Raw genomic sequence first — 21,091 nt, 5'->3', positions numbered from 1 at the left:
GTGTCACGCACAGGATGTAGTTCTGTGTCCAGACAACTTCATGTAATGGTCAGTAAGAGTTGGTGATGTATTCATGTGCTTTCCTGTTCATCTGCTTCTATCCTGTGCACTCTGCTCCACAAACACAGCACTGGGCTTCTGGCAAGGAGGGAAGGATCCTGCCAAAAAAGTGAGGCCAAGTGACAGAAAATGAAGAACTGAAACATCTAACCAACAGAATGCATAGAAAAGGCAAAACACAGGGCTCCAGAGCCAAAACTCATGTAGGCGTTTCAAGCATTCCTTGGATTGCTCAATCTCTACCACAGCTTCCTATTGCACAGAGCAGCAGTTGCTGAAGCCCTTTGTTGCTTTCTCAACAGGGAAATTGTATGGAGATAAACTCACCAGCATGCAGAGATCTCCAAGAATGTCAAATAGTTATTGACATCTGATTCAGGGTTCATTCATCTGGGTGAAAAGAGATAATGGAGGGCTACATGTTTGGATCTCATCGTGGTGCTGGAGCCATCCCGAGTCACGCACTGCCAGGTGGGACTGAGGGACCTGTTACTACGCAAGCACTATGCCATCCACTGAAGGAAGCTATGGACAAATGGGTAAGGAAGTGCTCATTACGGTTAATGAAATCGATGCATTCAATAATTACATCTGTGGAAGTGCAATCAAAATCTGCCAGGCTAAAAGCTGCTTCTTGGATTTCTCTTTAAAAACAAGCATACCTTTCCAGGTGTGTTCCAATGAATGCTGCCACGGAGTGCTGTGATTACAAGCTTGTTTACAAGCTGGGATAACTGATTGCCAATGCTGACGCACTGAGCTGGCTGATGCTAAGAATGTGAGATCATGTCATTCCACCTCCAGATGAAGTTTTTGTAGCATAACTTCTCCCTACCTAGCCTCTCTTTGCTGACCAAGTTGTGAGAATGATTGCCCTGGTCCCAGACTGGTGTATGATTCAAATGAATTTGTGGGGATCCCTGGAGAAACTGTATTTTGACTCATAAACTGTATTTTGTCTCATAAACAGTATTTTGACTCATGCATCCATAAATGCTACTTTAAAAGGAAGCTATAATATTATTCTTAATGAATGTTTCTTGATCCTTGCTTACAACACATCTAAGAACTCTGTATGTGAAGCCATACCTGATGGCCCCGAACCAACAAGAAAGCTTTGTTTCTGCCAACGAAGCCGTGGAGCTCATTTGTCTCTGCTGCTTCTGTTCTGTCCATTCTGCCCCACAAACACAACTCAGGGCAATTGGTTTGCAAGATATTCACGTCTGAACATGAAAATAGGGGAGAGAGGACAGAATATAGAAAAGGAAATTTTAGTGTAAATAACTTAAATCAAAGCAGCAGTCTTGGCAACCTGGTCTACTGCAATGTGAAGATACCATCTCTTAAATGATACGGTAGATGCTCAGCACATGGGGCACTTACACCAGATCCAGACAAGCCATAGATAGCCAGGCAGAATGACCCAATCCCCAAGAGACAGCAGAGATGGCTGGGGATATCTACATCTCCAGCCCTGACTTAGAGGCTTCAAAACACGACCTTTTCCCAGCACCTACAGGAACTTAGCACCCACACCGCATCATTTCCCATTGTACTCTGTCCCTGGCTATTCCAGCGCACAGATTTTGCCTTTTGACGCTTCTGTGGTATTACAACAAGCAATTCCTTCCCTAGTTTTGCATGTTCTTTCAACTTCACCATCTGAGTAACAACTCTGGAAGCAAATGTAACGCACAGTCCACTCTGGGCTCTAGTCATCAGAGGAAGACAGAGGGCATAAAAACACACTGCTGCACCACTGCGCCATGCTCTTGGAGTGACATTTCCACCCAACCTCCTTAACCCATGGTCTGATCTGCAAGGTCTCCTTTCTGCTGTCTCCTGCATTGGCTGAGTTCCTCTGTGCAACGTCTTTGATTTTGTTGTTTATAGAAAGGTTTATGTGATGGCACCCTGCCCCAGATTAGGGCTACCAGTCTTTATTCTATTTATCAATTAATTAATCTTCATAAAGCAATGCGCTAATTCATAATTATCCTTCATGTACAATGCAGTCCCCAAGGTTCTTTGCTGACTGGTTACTCTGTGGCACTGCTCCTCACTACTTTGCAAGTTGTTTTCTTTTTTTTTTCTCTCTGTATACTCTTATTTCCTGAAGACATCTCAGATGCTTGTCTTTAAAGCACAGTGAATGGGACAAACTTGGGGCCATTTCAAGATGTCAAATCCATTAAATATGGGTTAATGGGTACTTTGATGAGAAATTGATGATTTTGGGATATCTGAAGAACTGAGCTGCATTTCTGTACTTTTCTTCAGCTATTTCCAGACTTAGTACTTCCAGGGTTGGTATATTTTCACACCTATATGAAGCGGCTCCTGAGGGACACAACCCTTTGCTGATTTCATCACTTCATGTATCCTGTCACCACAAAGCAGCCATTTTCTGAAACACTTCAATCCTCTCTTCATTTTAGTTCCTGCAAAACCTGATCTCTTCAGTGCAAAAGGGTGGAGTGCAGCCAGATGTCTCATTGATTAAGCAAATGTCTTGCAGTTAGTTGGCCTTCAATCTTTGCAATCCCTGAAGTTAGCCTTTTTCAGGGTTTTGTCTTCCTTTCTGATTTGCAGACCTACTTTCTTAGGATGCCTTGTACTGCCTACGCATCACTTGAGTGCCTTGACCAAGTTTAGCAGTGTGAGGGTCTCTAATTCCTCAGCTATTTTCTCTTTTGTTTAGGACATCTCCCAGCGAACAGTTCACCTTCTATTTGCATTGTCAATTTCTGTGATCAGGTATCCCTCGCTCACTTTGCATATATTTGCATAATGCTCCTTTCTATGGCAGTTGTTGCAAAATTCACTGTTTGCAGGACACTTATTTCAAGGACACTCAGCTCCACAGTTAATACAGTCCAGTTTTCCGTTTATCTCCAAAGTGCCCTCTGAACTTTCACTTCTTTCAGTGCAGTCCCTGGCAGATGGGTCAACATTTCCTTCGTGGTGTATCTGGCTTTGTTTTGCTATTCAGCAGCTCCCATGTTTCCATACAGCTGCGGGGGATGCTCAGACTCAATCCCCCCCTAACGGCTCCCTCGACTTCTGGAGGACATCAGCACCCTGAAGTCACACATTTCTTCCCTGGTCTACTTTCCTTCCTGCCATCTTTTTTGCTCAGCTCCTCTCGCCTACCTGCCCGTTCCAGCTCTGACTGTGGTCCCTTCCCTGCAGGCATCGCCTCGCAGAGATCTGCGGTGCCCTGGCAGAGAGCAGGGATCACCGCAGGCCTTCAGCGGCTCGGCAGAAGCAGCTCCCGGGATGTCCAGGGCCGCTGCTCTCCTCTGACGCTGCGCTACATGGACGGTCAGGCAGAACATCCTGTCGCTGCTTGAGGCACGCGTGGCCTTCCGAAGGGGCACAGCCACCACAAGAGGGAGGCGATTTCCCGAAGTGCTGCTCTGAGCAGCTCCATGCAGAACCCCTCCTTGCCCTGCAGTGACATTTTTCAGCGCTGAGATGACAGCCGTGCCCTGGTGCTCTGCTGGGACCGCGCCACAGCTCAGCAGCACCAGGGGCCGGTGCAAATCGCCCAGTGAAGGAGGCTCTGGGGTACCACTTGCTCGTCAGCTCAACAGGCACTGCTGCCCGAAGGGAAAAGCAGGAGGACGAGTGGCCGGGGCCAGGCTGGCAGCAGCACAGGGCCAAGGGCTCTTCTGCATCCTGCGTCTCCCAGCTCAGCTGCTGCCAGGCTGGGACTTGGTTTTGCTCAGTTAAAGACCAGAACTGGAGGCCTCCCACTGACTGGTGTTCATCCCAGCCACATCCAGTAGTAGCTGAAAGGCCTTTCATACTGCTGTGCCAGGTGCTAAAAGGTAAAGAACTCCTATCTGAAGTCCTTTTTCTGCCCTGAGGACAGCAGCCGTGTACCTAAATAACCAGCCTCATCTACTCCAGTCTCTGATTTGGTGCTTGAACATACCCTGCATGCAGCGAGCGTGTCAGGGCAGCTGGGCAAGGGGGCTGCAGAGAGCTGTGCCCAGTCCTGCAGCCACCTTCTGCTGCAAAACAGAAGTGAAATTCAGCGGCACAGTTTGGGTCTGGGACAGTCAGGGCTACCAGCCCCACGTCCCAGCAGTCTGGTTTTGGATACCGGATCATCCTTCTTACTAATACAGCCAGCCAGGTGGGGTCCCTGACATTGTTTTCCTGTGGTCTTTCTCCTTTACTTGTTTTCATGTTTTGTCTCTGCTCATTCTGAGATCTTTCCTGGAATCAAAGTCACGCAGGCTGGCTCACTGACAGCATGGCAGGATTTTGAGAAGAATTTATAAGAATTCACTAAACGTGTTGTGCCCAAGTCCACTGGTGAGCAGACTGGTTTCCAGGCTCCGGATGAGAGGTGGCCTGGAGCATATGGGGAGATGGACAAGGTCATTGCACCGGCTGAACTCCCAGCTCCCAGCACATGGGTGGCTGGATGGTGGTGAGTCATTCTATCATACGTTATTTGTGTTGTACAGTCTTGCGTATTAAGGCAAAATGAAATAAACTGATTCATATGCAGCAGGTGAGAGGATGCTCTGGGAGCAGGAACTTCATCATCAATCCTGCTGTAAGCTGGCCCTTCTTGCTCATCATGGGTATGGCATCTCTGATTCAGGAGTTCAAGACCCTACTATGAAATGGTGTCTTTAAACAACAGCAAGGAAGGTCACAGGACAGGTCACCTCACAAAACACATCATCACTCTGATGAAATGGAGACGGTGCTCATAGCAAGTCAGAGACACAGCTGTGGCTTTCCAGTCTAGTTTATAAAACAACTGGCAAAACTCTTGCACAACCTTTAGACCAAGAGGTCAAAACTCTGTCAGGGCAACAGGTGGAGGAAAGCAATGTCTGGAAGCTGCAAACTGGCCTGTACACATCTGTGAAGGCAGCTTGCAGTGTCAGTGTCGGCTGAAACCGCCCTGAGCTGCCCAGCCTTGGGCTGCTAGGGAACAGCCACTGTTAAGTTCTTTCCAAGGGAAAGGGAGAGAACTGTGATTAAGACCTCTAACTGATCCAAAATATTCTCATGAAGGCGGTGACCAAGATGTAAATAAGCATAAGTACACAGGAGTTTGGAAAGCCTGCGCTCCGATTAATGAGATACATCACAGCAAGAGAAAGGAAATACATTTTAAAATGTTAAATCTTGCACCAAGATGCTCCATTTCTAAATCAACCATTTTCAAATTCTTTATGTATTTCTTTCTAAATACTTGCTCGGAAGTCCCATAATCTCCAGGGGAATACCCCACACTTTCACACTGAAAGTCACACCAACTTGAAATAAGTTGTCATCATCACCAGCAGACAGCACAAACACTTGTGGCTGTGCAAGCATGGGGTGGCTGGAAGGGCACCAGTGCGGAAAGGTGTGTCAGTGACTCACTGGTGCCCAGAAGGATTTGCACATTTTCTTTACACTCATGAATCATTTCCATCTTCAGAAGGAGTGAGGTTCAAGCACGTAGAGCTTCACCTCACCCTGATGTGTATGTCCAGTGCTGGAGGGGATGTGCAGGTTTGCTTGCTTGCACCCACAAGTGAGCAAGGGCTCAGCTCCAAAGTCACATTCGTGTCACAAGCATGCAGCCATCACTGGGCATTACAAACCTTCCACCAGCTCCTGACCCGGGCTGTGATTTTAGGCTGTCGGAGCTGACTTTGCAGGCTACCCCACACCTAGCCCCTCAGTGAAGTCAGAGTAGATCATTTCCCACTGCCAGGCCAGGATGAGCTTCAAATACTCTGGTGCAGCTGCTGCACACATCCTCTTTTCTAATGAAAACAAATATCACCATCACAATTATCTGTGCTGCCTTCTAATTAAAAGGCTGTTGCTTTATCTGCCATTACTTCCTGCCCACCCCTTCTCAGAAACCTCCAACAGAAGTCAGGCTGCAGAGTGCAATTTCCTGCCTGAAACGAGGCAGAGCAGAGAGCAAGGAAAAGGGTGGTTTGTTGTTTACATTGCTGGTGGCTCTGCTTAATGTCACTGTGTCTGAGTTTGTGTCATGTGGTGAGCACAAGTGGTGACTGGAGAGTGCCAGGCCATGCTACTGACAGGGGGGTGCAGGGGAATCCAGGGCTTCTTCACTGGTGCTTTACCCTCTGAAGAGGAGGAGAAGGAAAAGGAGGAGGAAGAAGAGGAGGAAGAGAAGGAGAGGGATATCCTCCTGCTCAGTGCCTAGGGAAAATCTCTTCCCAGTGCTTCTTGCTCACTGTGGGTGCTGAGAGTGAGACGGAGAGACAATGTGGGACAGAGCCACCAAGAACACACATCTGCCACTTCAGAAAATCTGTGTTTCCCTCAGAAATTCTGTATTTGCCCAGATCTGTTTCGGAGCTCCCAAGCCGGGTGGGAGTCATCCTCAGTCCCTGCAAGTGATCTCTTTGTGACCCTTCACTTTGCATCAGCAACATCAGATACAGCTTCCTCTAGGAAAGGCAGAGAACCTTCACAGCCTCGTGGCTGAGGTACTCACCAAGCAAGGGACCCCTCCAACTCCAAGCATCCTCCCTCCCAACAAGTTCTCAGAGATGCTCCCTTTTACCTTGATCCCATTCCTTGGGAATGATCCAGCCCCTGATACAGGCATTGCCAAAGCAGCTGCTGTTGCCTTGGTTCACCAACAGTTGGCTTGAGAAAGGTGCTCCAGGTGTGGGCCCTGTGGAGGCAGGTGTGGACACTTGCAGCTCTCCTGATCGGAGGTTACTGCTCTATGTGCAGACCCAGCCTCCTACTTAGTGCTTTAAAGAGCAGCGGCGCTTGTTTTTGTAAAGCCATGAGTTCAATGTCATCGAAGTTTGTCTTCCCTTTCTCCTTGTCTTTGTGCTGAGATTCTGGGATGCTCCTTAGGCTGTGCTGGTCTTGCTGGGAGCCACAGGGAATGTGAACTGGGAACACTGCTTATACCGTCACTGTCCAAGGTTGGATTTTTACTGAAATAGTTCCTTCAGTTATTTGTTAGGCATCAGAGTGGAAGAGATGGTCCCAGAAAGCATCTGATTAGCGTTTGGCTCAACACCTCAACAATTTGACTTCCACTGCCCCCAGCTCAGTGCCAGATGTGCCTGCTCCATGAGCTGGGTGTACAGCCTTCTAGCACAGGCATGTGTAACATGGAAGAAAACAGCTACAAACCACCATTTTCTCAGGCCTTCTTTATTTTCTAATGCTTATACCCCACAGCCTTCCACTGAGACATGAACGTCTGCTGCTTGCTTGCTGCCCCCTTCCAAAAGCTGATGGGTTGGTCCTCGATCCCAGCCTGTGTCTGCAGGGATGCTGCCTTCCCTCACTTTGCCAAGCTGGGTAGTGCTTGTGAGAACCTGGCCAAGGCCTCCGTCAGCTAATCACATCCCCCTTATTAAGGGGAGAGGGACGATTACCCTTATTTGTCTTGTCAGTGCTTGGATGTGATATGTGGCTGATAGTAACAGGCAGCCGCTTTGCCTCAGGGCTGCCCCGGGTAATAATTTACATAGTGCAGCTAAATCTGAAAATCCCACTAACATGCTCTTCTAATGAAGCTCCCGGTACCTTCCTCAAACCCCCCAGCAGGGCTGTATCTAGGCAACAAAGACGGGCTGTCCCTCACCAAGGAAGTGCTTAGATGAACACCTCCAGAGGCAAAGGATGCTGCTAATTAACCCTTGGGGGCAGTGCTGAGCTCTCTGCTCCATAACAAGAGCTTTCCATCCCTCGCAGCCCACTGGAAGGCTCTTTGGGCTTTACCTCATACCTGCACTCCAGATTCCCCTCGCAGCCCTCGAGCAGAGCTGGCAAGCAGTGCAGCTTTTCTCTTTGAATGGTATTTGCTAACATGTGGAAGGCATTCACCTGACCCCTTGTAGCTCCTCTTTGTACTAGCAGCTCCTGAATAATTGCAGTGTTTGCAGAAATTTCATGTCAAATTTTCAGTGCAAGAGGCAATGGGAGCAGAATATAATGTATTGCAGGCAGGGCTGTCTCTTCGGTGGGCAGGGTGCAGGAATAGTCTCTGACCCATGGCCACACAAACCTCCCTTCAGAGCTCCACAGGGCACCTGAGAGAGCAACTATTGAAGCGGGTGACCACCAGCACCCATGTGGTCTGACATGAGCAGGGCTTAAGTTTGGGACTGAAACACAGAGAGGATCAAACGGTCACCAGATGCAATAACCAGTCACCACGGGGGTCTCCAAATTTCCAGAGGCCAAAGGGAATGAGTGGAAAAGCTGCCCATGAGCACACGAGAGAAGAGGTAACAGTAATTTAGTGCTAAGTAAACCAGAGCCAAAATAAAACCAACATTGAGCTCTCAGGGGATTCTTTAGGCAGTTGCGTTGGGAGCTGTGGGTAGGTTCTGCAGGCTGTACATGGTACCTGCCTGCAACCTTATGCAAGAGATCCTCAGCTAAATCCATCAGCCAGACAGCAAGCGTAGGCTGGAAGAAGCAGAGTGAGATCCTCAGTGTGAGACCCACACATCTGAACACCGTTCATGTAGGAAAGGGCCTAAACCCATCAGTGTAACGCTGGGTTTCAGTAGAGGGGAGAAAAGGGAGGAAGGGGGGAGAATTGGAAGGAAGGAGGGAAGGAGGGAAGGTAGTTTGGTTGTCAAAATAGACCCTAGAATGGCAAATGGAAACAGGCATTAAACCTTTATACCACTGTTAGAAAAACTATTTAAAGACCAGAGCTGAACTCCCACCTCTGGCTTTGAAGCACTTACACTGCAACTTCTACAGCTCCTGATAAAGTGCTTGTGAAGTGCAGTATAATTCACCAGGAATAAGGAGAGCAGGGCTCAGTTCTGCAGAGACTGATCCAAAGTCTTGGAGGAGACCCCACAAGGACCAAACTATGCTGCCAAAAAAAAAAAAACAAAAAACATTTCAGCAGACTAAATCTGGTGCTGATGTGAGGTTCTTCAAAAGGGATAATTACACCTGCTCGTGAACTGTACTGGCCTCTGAATTCCCTGCACGAACTTCGGCAAAAGGCCTTTGTGTACACGTTGCGAGCAGAGGCAGAGCCAGGCATGGTGAAGACCCCAGGAAGGACAATCTGGCATCCCAGCTGTGAGCCCCGCAGCTGTGTTTGGTGAATATTTTTGTAGGGGAACTTCCTCACATCACATCACTTCTTGAATTCTTGTTCTCACCATCGGGTCTATGCCATAGCACAAGGCACAGCTTTCGCCAGGCCTGTGCTGCCCTGGGTCTTGGATCTTTTGCTCCTTGGGCACTGAACAGGCACTGAACCGGTGGCAGGGTCTGTCACTGGCATTCAGGAGGAATCACCGCCACGTGAGGTACAGAGCTGGGTGCCCACAGTGTGGGAACACTGCTGCAATCCCCGTGTCAGTTGTGACAGGGCCACGGCCTGGAGCAACCCGTCTGTGCTGACACTGACACTTTTCTCAGCGGTATCTAGTGCCGGTTCCTGGCCATGAGGCCGAAGCTGTATTTTTGGGAACAGTGTGATGTAAAACGTATGAGAGAAGCAAGGACAAGTGTTTGTGAAGCCTTCAAGGTGTCCATCCATGTTGGCCATCTCCAAATGAAAGCTTAGCCCACATCTTTGTAGATTGGCCCTTCTTTGAGTATTGGGGGAGAGAAGAAGGCCGGGAATTACATGTGCAGTCCTGGCAAGTCCCCAGAGGTGGATTTCAGTTATGGACACATATTTTGACTTAAGACATTAAAATTTCTTCCATGAAATCACATAATACCCAGGTGAAGAACTGATGAAGAGATGATGTGGTGATGATGAGACTAGGCCATACAAGTCTGATCACTGAAGTCCAGAGGGCAAACGAACTCGAATAACTGAGTCAGTATCTCTGCATTTTTACCTGCTCAACTTTACAACCTTGCCGCCCTCTTCACAAAGTTCATTTGTGTATTTGGACAGAGTGATTCTGCTCTGAAATACGGCCACAAAACTTGTAGGTCCCGAGGAAAGATTCAGCGTGTGAAGGTGAGAATTTGTAAAGGTGCCCACAGATGCCAGGAACAGTCCTGCCATGGGAGATATTCCAGTTACTGACTGTGTCTTCAGCTTTCTCTTGGCAAGTGCTCTTTGGAAATCCTACCATTGAAGTTGCTTCTGACTCACAGGGTGACTTACTAAGGACATCAGCAAACTCCCTACCTACACAGCCTCGGGGAAAAGCACAAGAAGCAATTCACTTCCTTGCACCTGGAAGTCCCTCCGGTGTTCGGCAAACCTGCAGTTCAGCAGGACTGGAGTTGGCTTTGGGGAGGGACAGCCTGGGGGCACCTCTGCACGATGGAAGCTTGTAGCTCTCTCTTTAATTGGAGGTGAATTTAATTTCAGTAATGAGCCTGGCACATTCCAGTTCCTGATTAGATTTGCACAGTGATTAACCCAGCAGATATTCACTTGGCAAACTGCCCAGTCCATTCCAGTTGCAGTGGACTGAAACCATTTCTACTGCTACTCTCACACTGGGCAGCAAGGTCACCTGAAGGTCATCGTGGCACAGGAGATGTACCAGGACTCAAACGCATGCTGCTGCTTTTCTAAATTTTGTCTTGGGAAAGGCCTTTCCAGTTCCTCACATTTGATCCTGTCTGAACTGAGAAGACTTTGTGGTCCTCACTGTGCAACTCTGATGCTCCATGAGGCAGAAGCAGCTTTTGGAGAAGTTTCCCAAAGAGCGAGGCTTTGTCTGAGTCCCTGGGGATGCTGAACATCTCTCAGAAAGTGCTGCCAAGATCTTCCATCTCAGTATCCTTCAGATATGCAAGAAGCTTCCTGTTGTGGTAGTTGTATTTTTTGCTTAGCCGACTGTGCCCTTGTCTGAAAGCAGATGAACTGTGGGTACGTTCATACTGATCTGTGCTCCTGGACATGGGAGAGAGCTGTATGGGGAAAAAAGGCATGGTGTGCCTGAGTTACATCAGCATGTTTGCACACCAAGAATCCCATCCCCAGTACCGCCAGAAAAATGTCCTTTACCCTCACTAAATTCACTCTCTCAGAAGAAAATCACAGAATCATCTGCTGGCAGTTTTCCTTCTGCCACTAAAGATTTTGCACTTGGCTACTTTGTGGTAATTGCTGCTGAGGCGGCCAACAATTGCCGCGTCACCCACAAGATCCTTTCTGTTTGCAAGCAGCAGATCTAGGAGGCCAACTTTCCGCATTGGCTCCCTTAGTACCTGTACCAAGAAGTTATCTTCAACGTGCTGTAGGAATTTCCTGGATATGTTTGTGTCAGCTGTATATTCAAAATAATCCATAAACTACTTTAAGACGTAAAATTCACCTCTGAGTTGGTCTGAGCAACCCAGTGGTTTCCACATGCTTCCCGAGGAGCTCTCACAGGCTGCCCCAGGGCAGGACAAGCCAATGGTCAATGCCCTGCCTGCGATCTCTGCACCTTGCCCCTCCTGGTGAGATGATCCTGCCCAGCTCCTCATCTGCAGAGGTGAGACCATGTCACAGTTCAAACTGAGAAGCACACACAATATCAGAGGATTTCCTCTGTTCTAATTCCTTTTACCAGTTACTGGATGTCTCCATTATGATTATTACCAGTGTAGAGAGTGAAAATGGCCATAAACACACTCTCAAATCAATTGCAAAAATCCACATTTGGCTCAGAAGATACACAGGGTGGTGCCTGTTCGCACCCCCCCTCTCCCCCCTGCATGGCTTATAATTTTCTTATGCTCACAAAAGAGATTTTTTTCCTTCCCTCAGGGACTGTCCAAAAGGGAAATAAGACAGGATCAGGAGATTAGCATGTGTGGTTCATGTTTGTAATTTGGCACTGTTGGAATATTATAATACAGCCCAGATGCTTGGGAAGGTGTGTAATGTAAGCCAGCATGATTGACATCTCTCCATACAGGATCTGAAGGCTGTCAGATCTCAGGTTATTGAGTGTCCCACTTACTGACAAATATATACACCAGCTAAGTAGGGCACAGAGCTCCAGTTCACCCTGTCTGAGCTCAGATCATTCTGGAGCTGCTTTCCAATGAGATGTGAGTTGCTAATGGTGTTAGCAGAGGATATTGGCAATTCCTAAAAACAGTGATGTCCCAAAAGCTACGATTTCCAGCTGTGCAAGTGAGGTTTATGTTGGAGATAGGCACTGAGTCAAGCAAGCATCCGTAACTCCCGTTAATCCATGACCTTGGGTTGCATGAGGACTTTGCCTCCTAGGAGGCTCTTTTTGTGCACCAGTGGAGATCCCTGGGCAGGGGCAGCCGCGTGGCAGCGGCCGGGTCACCCCAGCTGCCTCCACCTTCCCCCAGCCATCGAGCCCAATGTGCCGTGAGGGAACAGCCAGGCCACAGCCACACCAGGAGCTCTTCTCGTACGCCGAGGCTGTGACACTTAAGCAATATTTCTGCACCTGCAAAATCTGGGCATAGAAACATTTATGTTAGCATTAATTTGATTTTTTTTCTCTCCCCCCTCCCATCCATTTTGCCCTAGAAATCACCGTGCATTATAAAGACTGAACTCAGAATTATATTGCCTTGGGGATCCTTTTGCCTGCACCAGCGAAGGTTTTCCAGGCCCATCTGAGCACTTGCGTAACAGCAGCAGTGATTTCAAATAGATGTTCCTGGGGAAAACCTCTGTTCCCTTTGAATCAAACTGGAAATCTGGGAAAGGGACATCAAAACTGATTTGAGAGATGTTGTGAGCCAGAACTCAGACACCATAAATTAACCAGGAGTTCCTTGCTTCAACAATTATTTCCAGGTTGAATTTGCCTTGCTGCAGCTCCCATTTGGTGGATCCAGTTATGTATTTCACTACTAGATTAACGATCTAGCAGAAATCAGCTTGTCTTGTATTCACTTGCATTTCTTATGGACTGTATCTTTCTCATTTCTTTCTTAAGATAATTTGGTTGAGCAGTTGTAGCGTATCCGTAAAGAGCTTTGCTGGGCCTTGGGTCACTCTAGAAAACCCTATATACAACTTTCCATTTGGAGACAGTGCCTGGTAAGGCTCCCATGACTACCATTAGCGTCAAAAATAGCTGATATTCCCCTTTGTAGAAAACCAAAACTGAGATGCTCTCTCTAATTTATGTTCTTCCACCCCTGCTTCCAGGGAATTGTTATACCACAGACCCCAGCTCCAATCTCTCCTTCAAGCACCAATGTAAAAGCCTCTTACCCCATCCTCACCCAAACTGCTTTGTTTGCTTGGTGGACAGAGCTGGAATATTTGTGGAGCAGATTAGTTCTTGGTACCCCGTCAAGTTAGGCCCTCCCATTCCTTCTTCACATCTTCTGGCTGCAGGACCCGCGCTGAATCCTCTTTGCACGTTCAAGATCCTCGCATCATCACGAAGAGCTCTTGCTGATTCTCAGAGTAACCTGCTGCTGTTGTGCCAATACTCAGGAGATTCATTTGAACGTTGGAGTCCCCTTTCTGCATGCTCAAGAGCTCCTACACCAGCCTGATGGGCAGTAATTGGATACGGAGTGGGTTTCTTGGGGGAGAAGTGCACCAGGAAGTTGATGATGGACTCATGCTGTCTTGAGTCAAACCTGCAGCACCAATATTTGGTAATTCTAGTTCATTTGAGGTTTTTGAAAGATCCCAGAGGCCCTGGGGCAAACATCTTTCTTTCATCTGCTTTGACAATCTCAACCTATGCAATTCAGAAGCCCACTATGGTAGGAGGCTAATGAGACGACTGTTATATCCTGAACAAAGATCCTTTCATGCTTCTCCTCATTACTTTGAATGAAGAAGAAAACGCACATAGAAATGACCTTTGTCATCTGGAAGAGAGTGGAAGCAGCACAGCAGCACTCAGCTGACACACTGACGCTGCAGACGAGACTGCAGCAGTGTGGGTGAGCGTGTGAGGTGGCAGGACCATGCTGGAACCAGTCCCAGCACTTTGAGGATCCACCACCGCCAGCGTGGTGCCGTGCTGCGCAGCTTGAGCCATGCTCCTGACATGAAGTGGAAGCAGCACATCAGGAAGCTCTGGAATCAAAGGCATGCTCTGAAGTGGAAGAAATGACTTAAGCAGCATCTTCACAATAAATCTCCTTGGTTTATAAGAAACAGAATAGCACCCTGTTCTTTGGATTTAATGTGCTCAGGAAGAATTAACTGGGAATAGCATCTTGAGGATAAAGAACAGGTGTTAGACCAGACTCAGGGTCTCATGCCAGGCAAGGATTATTTTATTATAATTAATATTCTTACTTCTTATTATTGTTAATTACTGGCTGAAGCTCAGTGCTTTAGGGACACTATAGCACTTCCTCCATCAGTGCTCCAGATGATCCTGCGTACTTGGAAATGCATTGTCAGATCTCATCAGGTTTTGCAGATGACTGACTACAGAGCAACTAGAGGTGAGTGAAAATATTTCAGACACATAGGGAAATCTTCTTTCAAGCTAATCCCTATGAATCATTTTGTTTGTATTCGTGACCTCCTTTATTCATGAATATTTGGTAGAAAAACATTTCCTTGCAAATAAACACTTGTGAAAAACAAACAACTCGTAATTACTTCGGCAAATATTCTCATCTGAATGTTTATGCAAATACATTTACCCACGTGAGCTCCTATACCAAACAACCATGAATATGCATTTTCATGAGAAAACACATAAGGTGTGAAAAAAACATTCTGAGTGTTCTTTGTTGGCTTGGTAAGGGAGCAGAAACTGATCTGTATATATCCTTTGACTAAAGCTTGGTTCACCAAGATCAGGTTGACAACATTCAATCAAATTACAGAAGCTGCTTTCTAAAAATATTAAATTCCCCCCCCCCCCCCAAAAAAAAAAGTATAGGATTTCATGGAAAGAAATGTGATTGTGTGCATGTGGAGTAAAATCAGTGGGTTATTTTTCTTGGGAAAGTGGGAGGATGATACTAGTTATTTAAAGTTAAAAGCATCGAGAATCTATTTTAAGGACCTACAATTATGCTCACAGGGAACCTATGGAGGGATTGCAATGACAGAGCACATTTGTAAGTGTAACTGTGTTTGTGATGGAGAAGATGACACAAGCTGCTCTCTCACATTTTCATTTGGAAGAGCTGAAGCAGAATGGGCTGGGAAAAAGAAAAAACAAAATGAAACAAAACAAAAAAACTCTTTGGTGGTTCAAAATAGGCTCGAATAGGCAGCAAGCAATGGAATCGTCTGCTTCAAAATTGATAATGAGTGAGGGCCCCAGGGTGATATTCAGGTTCACATTATTCCATGTCTGGGTGATGATACAGTGAGCATGCTCAACAAAAACATACATGATACAAAATCAGGTGAGGTGGATATTATGCAAAATAGCAAGACATTGATAGAGAGGGGCAGTAAAGGGGGACCAGGATGGTCAGGGGCTGTCCTACAAGGAGAGGCTGAGGGAGCTGACCTGGGCTCACATGCTGAGGAGGTGATATAGTAGCAGCCTACAATTATTTGAAAGTGAATTACAAAGACACTGGAGCCAGGCTTTTCTCAACGGTAGGTGAGGTAACTGGGGCAGTAACCACAGGCTCAGGCTCAGGAAGCTAAGGATGCGCATCAGGAAAAACTTCATCCCCAGGAGGATGGTGCAGCCTTGTTCAGATCATGGGAGAGGAGTTTTCCTTGGAGTTTTCTAAGATTCGGCTCAGCAAAGTCTTAATGCTGATTTAGAGTTGGGGTTGTCCTGCTCTGAACGGCAGGTTAGATTGGAGACTTCTACACGTCTTTGCCATCAGTGCTGCCCAAATTTGAATCTAAGACTTGGGCAGCTCAGTTTCTGCATGGCTTTCCCCCACAGCTTCCACAAAACCCCATCGCAATGTGGAGGGGACAAAGCCCTGAGAGGTGATGTATAGGGGCTGCACAGAAATCCTGACCCTCTGCCTGCACTGTTAAGGGTGGGCAAAGAGTTTGATGGAGAACAGTTCTCCCTCCAAATCCACAGAGAAGGTCCACAGGGTCAGAGACAGATCTTCATCGTCCAGACAACAGCCATGTGGTCTCTGCAAGGTCAGACTGATCCCAAGGGACATTACGTGGAAGTAAGGGACAAACAATGAAACTCGAGGCCGGAAGACCTGCTTACCCAGTAACACCAGTTGATTCACACTGCAGCCACTAAGGGGCACTGAGCACAAGTTTGTTTTCCATTGTTTTAACAACCGGCAGCTATGACATTTTTTCATTTTGTGTATCAATGGCACAAGTAGGTCCGGATGCTGCTTGGTCTTTGTACTCGTGGGCAGGCCCCTTGAACCTCCCTCAGGCCCATTTTTAAGTCTGACGATTGGCCATTTTTTATCTGTCTTACTGAAAATGTTCAAATGGGAGCCACATAACTGTGCAACGCTGGGCACGATGGGGCTCCATACTGCTGTTTTTCAGTCACCTTTTTCCTGGAGTTCATACAGTTTCCATTGTCTTGTTTATATGAAACTGTTATTCCAACTTCCCTAAAATTCACTTCTTAAATATGACTGTGATTTTTCCACCAGAATTTATGAATGCACACATTTAATAAACCCCAGAGTAAATTATGTTTGTGTGTGTTTTTATTTAAATGATTGCGTAGCAGCAACTGGCTGATGGAGACATGTCAGGAAATCTTCACAGTCCCTTTCAGTGCATACCAGATTCTTGTCCAGTCTATGAAGCTAGAAACCTGCTTTGAGGACAGCAATTCTGGGTGTTTGCACAGGCCTTTTGACTTTGCTGAAGTGCACTGTGCCATGCTGAGTCCAGCCAAACGGCCCTGTCTGTCCCAGGAATAAGATTTCACCCTGACTGGACTCTGTCAGTTTTCTGACCCGCTTCACATGTAGCCTCCCCAGATGTTGTGGATTTCTATAAAAAAACACCCTTTCCTATTCTGTTTCTGTTTTGGTTGAAGGATCAATAAGATGTATTGTGTTTCCTAGCCTCGTAAGAATCTTATGTCAGTTTTTGACTTTCTCCCAGCACTTCGTTCTTCTCCTCTGAGTGACCGCTGCACAGCAGCTCCTCTCAGAATGAGCAGGTTATTGGCTTTTGTGCCCAAAGCGTGCGCTCACGTCAGTGACAGCACGGCTGTGCTCTTCCAGGGAGAGGGAAGAAGGCAGGCGGGAAAAAACCAGAGGTTAGCAGACTTCTGGAAAACTTGGAGCAGCTTAGGCCTTGTCTGAATGTGAGTGAAGAAGGCAGGGGTGGGGGGAAGCCGTGTGCCCAGCTGCCAGTAGGCCCTGTGCTGTCAGGCCGGGCTCCATCGCAGGGCCTGGGCCCGGTCCCACCGTTCTGCCAGGTACGGGGGGACAGGACTTTGGATCGGATTTTGGTCCAGTCTCCCAGGTGAGGCAGAATTTCAGCTGTGTTAAAATTCACAATTTTTATGTGCTGAGGGTTGTTTCCTCTGGATACAAGGTGACCTAGTATGTGCTGAAAAGTGGTGGCTAACCTGTCCGCGTGAACACAATCATTTTGTATGAACAGAAAACCAAAATATATTAAAAAGAAATACAGACAGACAATATTGTCCTGTTTTCCTATGCTCAAGTCTCATTTGAAAACCCACTTGAGTTTCTTTCACTTTTCATTTTGAGATTATGGAAATGTTTGTCTAAACATCTGTGGTAGCTGGTTAACAGGATCAAGCCAGCATTAGACTAGACCAGACACAGAGAAGATAATCTTTTCCAGCCAAATAGTAGCAGCAACATAGATGCATAAATCCGCCTATTCAACTCCATTTATTACCCAGACATGCTGCCCCCAAAACCAGGTAGTTGTGCTGCCAGTATGGGCTGTGTCTCTGCTGAAAACACATCCCCACAGGGTTGGCTGCAGAAATCTTATGAACTCCTGCAAGGTAATGATTAAAGCCACTTCCCATGCCACTGAGGCAATACAGGAGTTAACCATATCCATATTCTCTTGTGGTTGACTTTGGGGATTGGCACACAGACACAAGAGATCCTCAGTGTTCCATCAAACTAAATAAAAGAGAACAGAGCCAAGCTCAGCCATGGCAGTTTGCCACTCTCATACTCTGGACAGGCCTTGTAACAAGCAATTGTAGAGAGTTAGGCAGGCAGGGACCTAAGGAGGCTGGCAGGGACCCAGGAGGTCACCTAGTCCAACCTGCTGCTTCAAGCAGGGCTGGCTTCAAAGTTGGAGCAGGTTGCTCAAGGCCTTGCATATTCAAGTCCTGAAAACCTCCAAGGATAGAGACTCCATCACCTCTGGGTTCATCCACTGCCATGGAAAAGAATTCCTCCTTACGTCCTGATGGGATTTCCCTGTTGTAATTTGTGTCTGCTGCCTCCTGCTCATTCATCTTGGCTGCGCACTTCAGTTCTTCGGTGTCTTTCTAATAGTGGAGTGCCCCGGCACAGTACTCCAGATGTGGTCTCCTAAGTGCTAGAGAGACCAATCCTGCCCTGCCTGGCTGGCTACACGCTTGCTCAAAGAACCCGCTCCATGGCTGGCCTTCCCCATAGCCTGGGCACACTGCTGGCTCCTGTTCAGCTCGTTTCACCAGGATCCCCAGATCCTTCTCTGTAGAGCTGCCCCCGGTCACTCGGTCCCCAGCCCTGTACCGATGCAAGGGGTCGCTGCTCCAGGACTTAACGCTTCTTGCTGAACTTCACAGGATTGACCCCACTGCCTCCTTTTGGCCAATCCCTCCAGCTTGCCCCCGTCCTCCCAAGCAGCCCGCCAGGACATCACTCGCTCCCGCAGCTTGTTGCCATCCTGGCAGCGATGATGGTAAACAGCACTTGTCTCTTTCAGCAAGGGAAGGTGTTTTCCAGAAGCTCCTGCCAGATACTGAGTTCCCATCTGTAACTCTTTTGTCCTACTGTCTGTTGGCTGGGGGTTTAATCAGTGTTTCCCATGAATAATAGGCATTTTGTAATTTTTAAAGTATTTGTTATAATTGGTGGATGAATTTCACAGGGCTGCTGGAAAACAGAAGGAAATGGACAATTAACTACAGCTGTCACCGTAATTCAAGGTGTTAATGAATGTCTGTTTGATCTGTTACCTTTACTGGAGGAAAGCTGGTGTGTACTCTTCTCTTCCAGATACCAATTTTCATGAAGTGGGCAGGAGTTTAATAGATTCTGGACCTTAATTTCTCAATCTAATGTGGCTGATGCTAGTCAAAAGCTGCCAACATCAGTAAAGGAAGAAAGACAAGAGGCAAAGGTACGACACTACCGCATGAAGTCATCTCCTCGGCTTCATAACCTCGTCTGGGTTATCATATTTTAAATAGGACCGAGAACTTGGAAAAATGAAGACAAACCCACAAAACAGTTTGTGTTGCTGTTCTATAGTTCCTTTGTAAAAGTTTCAGTCAAACATTCTGCGCAGCTCAAGAGCCATGAGGTGTTGAAATCACAGTGCTGACTGCACGTGCAGCATCACACAACGAATTGCCTCTGTGCTCCTGGTGGTTGCTGCCGTGCCATCCCCAGATCGTGGTCTGCCCAGACCTTCCTGCCTAGTTCAGCTGCTGGGGTTGGATTTAAAATGAGGAAGTGAGCTGGAGTGCTTTGATTTTTTCTCCACTGGACTACAGATCACATTATGCACCAAGTCATTTTTACAATACATCAGACTGGGGGGTATTTTCCAAATCCTATGACAAGAATGGCATTAAAAAGCAGGCAAATGAAGTCCCCAAAGATTGACTGAGGATAAAGCATGCATAAGAATTCATTCACACACACACACACACACCAGTGATAACACAGTGGTGATCAGAGCTCCCGATGAGGCAGCTGAGGGCAAACAGTGACTCTTTAATGACAAGCATAAATTTAATTTGATTGCTGGGAATAATTGAGTGTTACGGCCCTCTGATCATTTCAGTGGATTTGAGCAAAATTAATTGGAAGGGACATGTGTTTTTTCCTTAGTACTCCCTCTGCAGTTGCTGATTAACCTCCCAGCTGCAGGATTGGAACTTGGTGCTGGCTCTCAGGCAGGACGGACGCACTGACCCAGCGATGACGGAGCTGGATGTGGTGCAGCACACAGAGGGCAGGAGAGCTGCAAAGGCACACGGCGATGCCCAGTGGGCTTTGGAGGGAGGAAAGGCTGTGAATTTGTGTTGAGCCTCATCTGCCTGGGAGATAAGGTGCTGTTGAGGGTTGGCCCTGGCAGGCAACTAAGTGCCACCCAGCCGCTCACGCGCTCTCTCCAGGTGGGAGATGGGGGAGAGAATAAGCAAGGTGAAAGTGCGAGGACTCACGGCCTGAGATAAAGACTGCTTACTAAACAAAGGACAAGCTGTGTACACAAGCAAAGCCAAGCATGGAATCCATTCTCTACTGCCCACTGGCAGGCAGGTGTTCAGCCACCCCCAGGAAAGCAGGGCTCGTCACACTGTGGTGCTTTCTTGGGAAGACAAACGCCATCACTCCAACGCCCCCCCACCCTCCTCCTGCTTTACACCAGCTTTTATTACTGAGCATGACGCCACATGGCATGGGTTCCCTTTGGGCAGTTTGGGTCCCCGTCTCGTCTGTGTCCCCCCAGTCCCCCCCCCCGCCGTGCTCCTGGTGCACCCCCAGGCTCCTCGCTGGCAGGGAGCATGAGAAGCAGAAAAGTCCTTGGCTTAGTGTAAGCGCTGCTGTGAGGCAATTAAAACATCAGTGTGTTATCACCACTATTTTCATCAAAAATCCCAAACACAGCGTTATGGTACTCTCTACGAAGAAAATTAACTCTGTCTCATCCAAAACCATGACAGGTGTGGATTATTCCTGTCAGCCCCATTCATTATTTAGTTTTGAAGATTTTTATCAGAAGCGTCACTGGCTGCTCCAGCTTCGTGTCCTCCTCTGGTGGATTCTTCCGGGCAGTCTTCCTGGGGTCTTCCTACCACCCCACGTGTCAGAGCGCTGCTGCTGACCAGTAGCAACTGTGGCACCATGGTTAGGTGGCCCCATGCAACCCAGACGTGTACGTGGGTAGGTGCAGCCTGCAGGAAGGCTACAGCCTGCTAGACAGCAGCAAGACAGCCACGGGGACAGGAGGTGAGGCTGGGCATTA

The 21,091-nt window shown here is 47.5% G+C and overlaps 1 long non-coding RNA gene across 1 annotated transcript; it reads left to right on the top strand.

Moving 5' to 3' along the window:
• Positions 1–288: 288 nt before the first annotated feature.
• Positions 289–20,578, top strand: LOC308182367. The gene is made up of 3 exons (XR_013941783.1): positions 289–599; positions 3,256–4,507; positions 13,166–20,578. It is a non-coding gene; the product is annotated as an uncharacterized lncRNA (long non-coding RNA).
• Positions 20,579–21,091: the final 513 nt, after the last annotated feature.

This window comes from Anser brachyrhynchus, assembly GCF_964034855.1.
Source record: "Anser brachyrhynchus genome assembly, chromosome: 24".
NCBI lineage: Eukaryota > Metazoa > Chordata > Aves > Anseriformes > Anatidae > Anser > Anser brachyrhynchus.
Note: the sequence above shows the minus strand (reverse complement) of the source record. Positions and strands in the feature narration are given on the sequence as shown.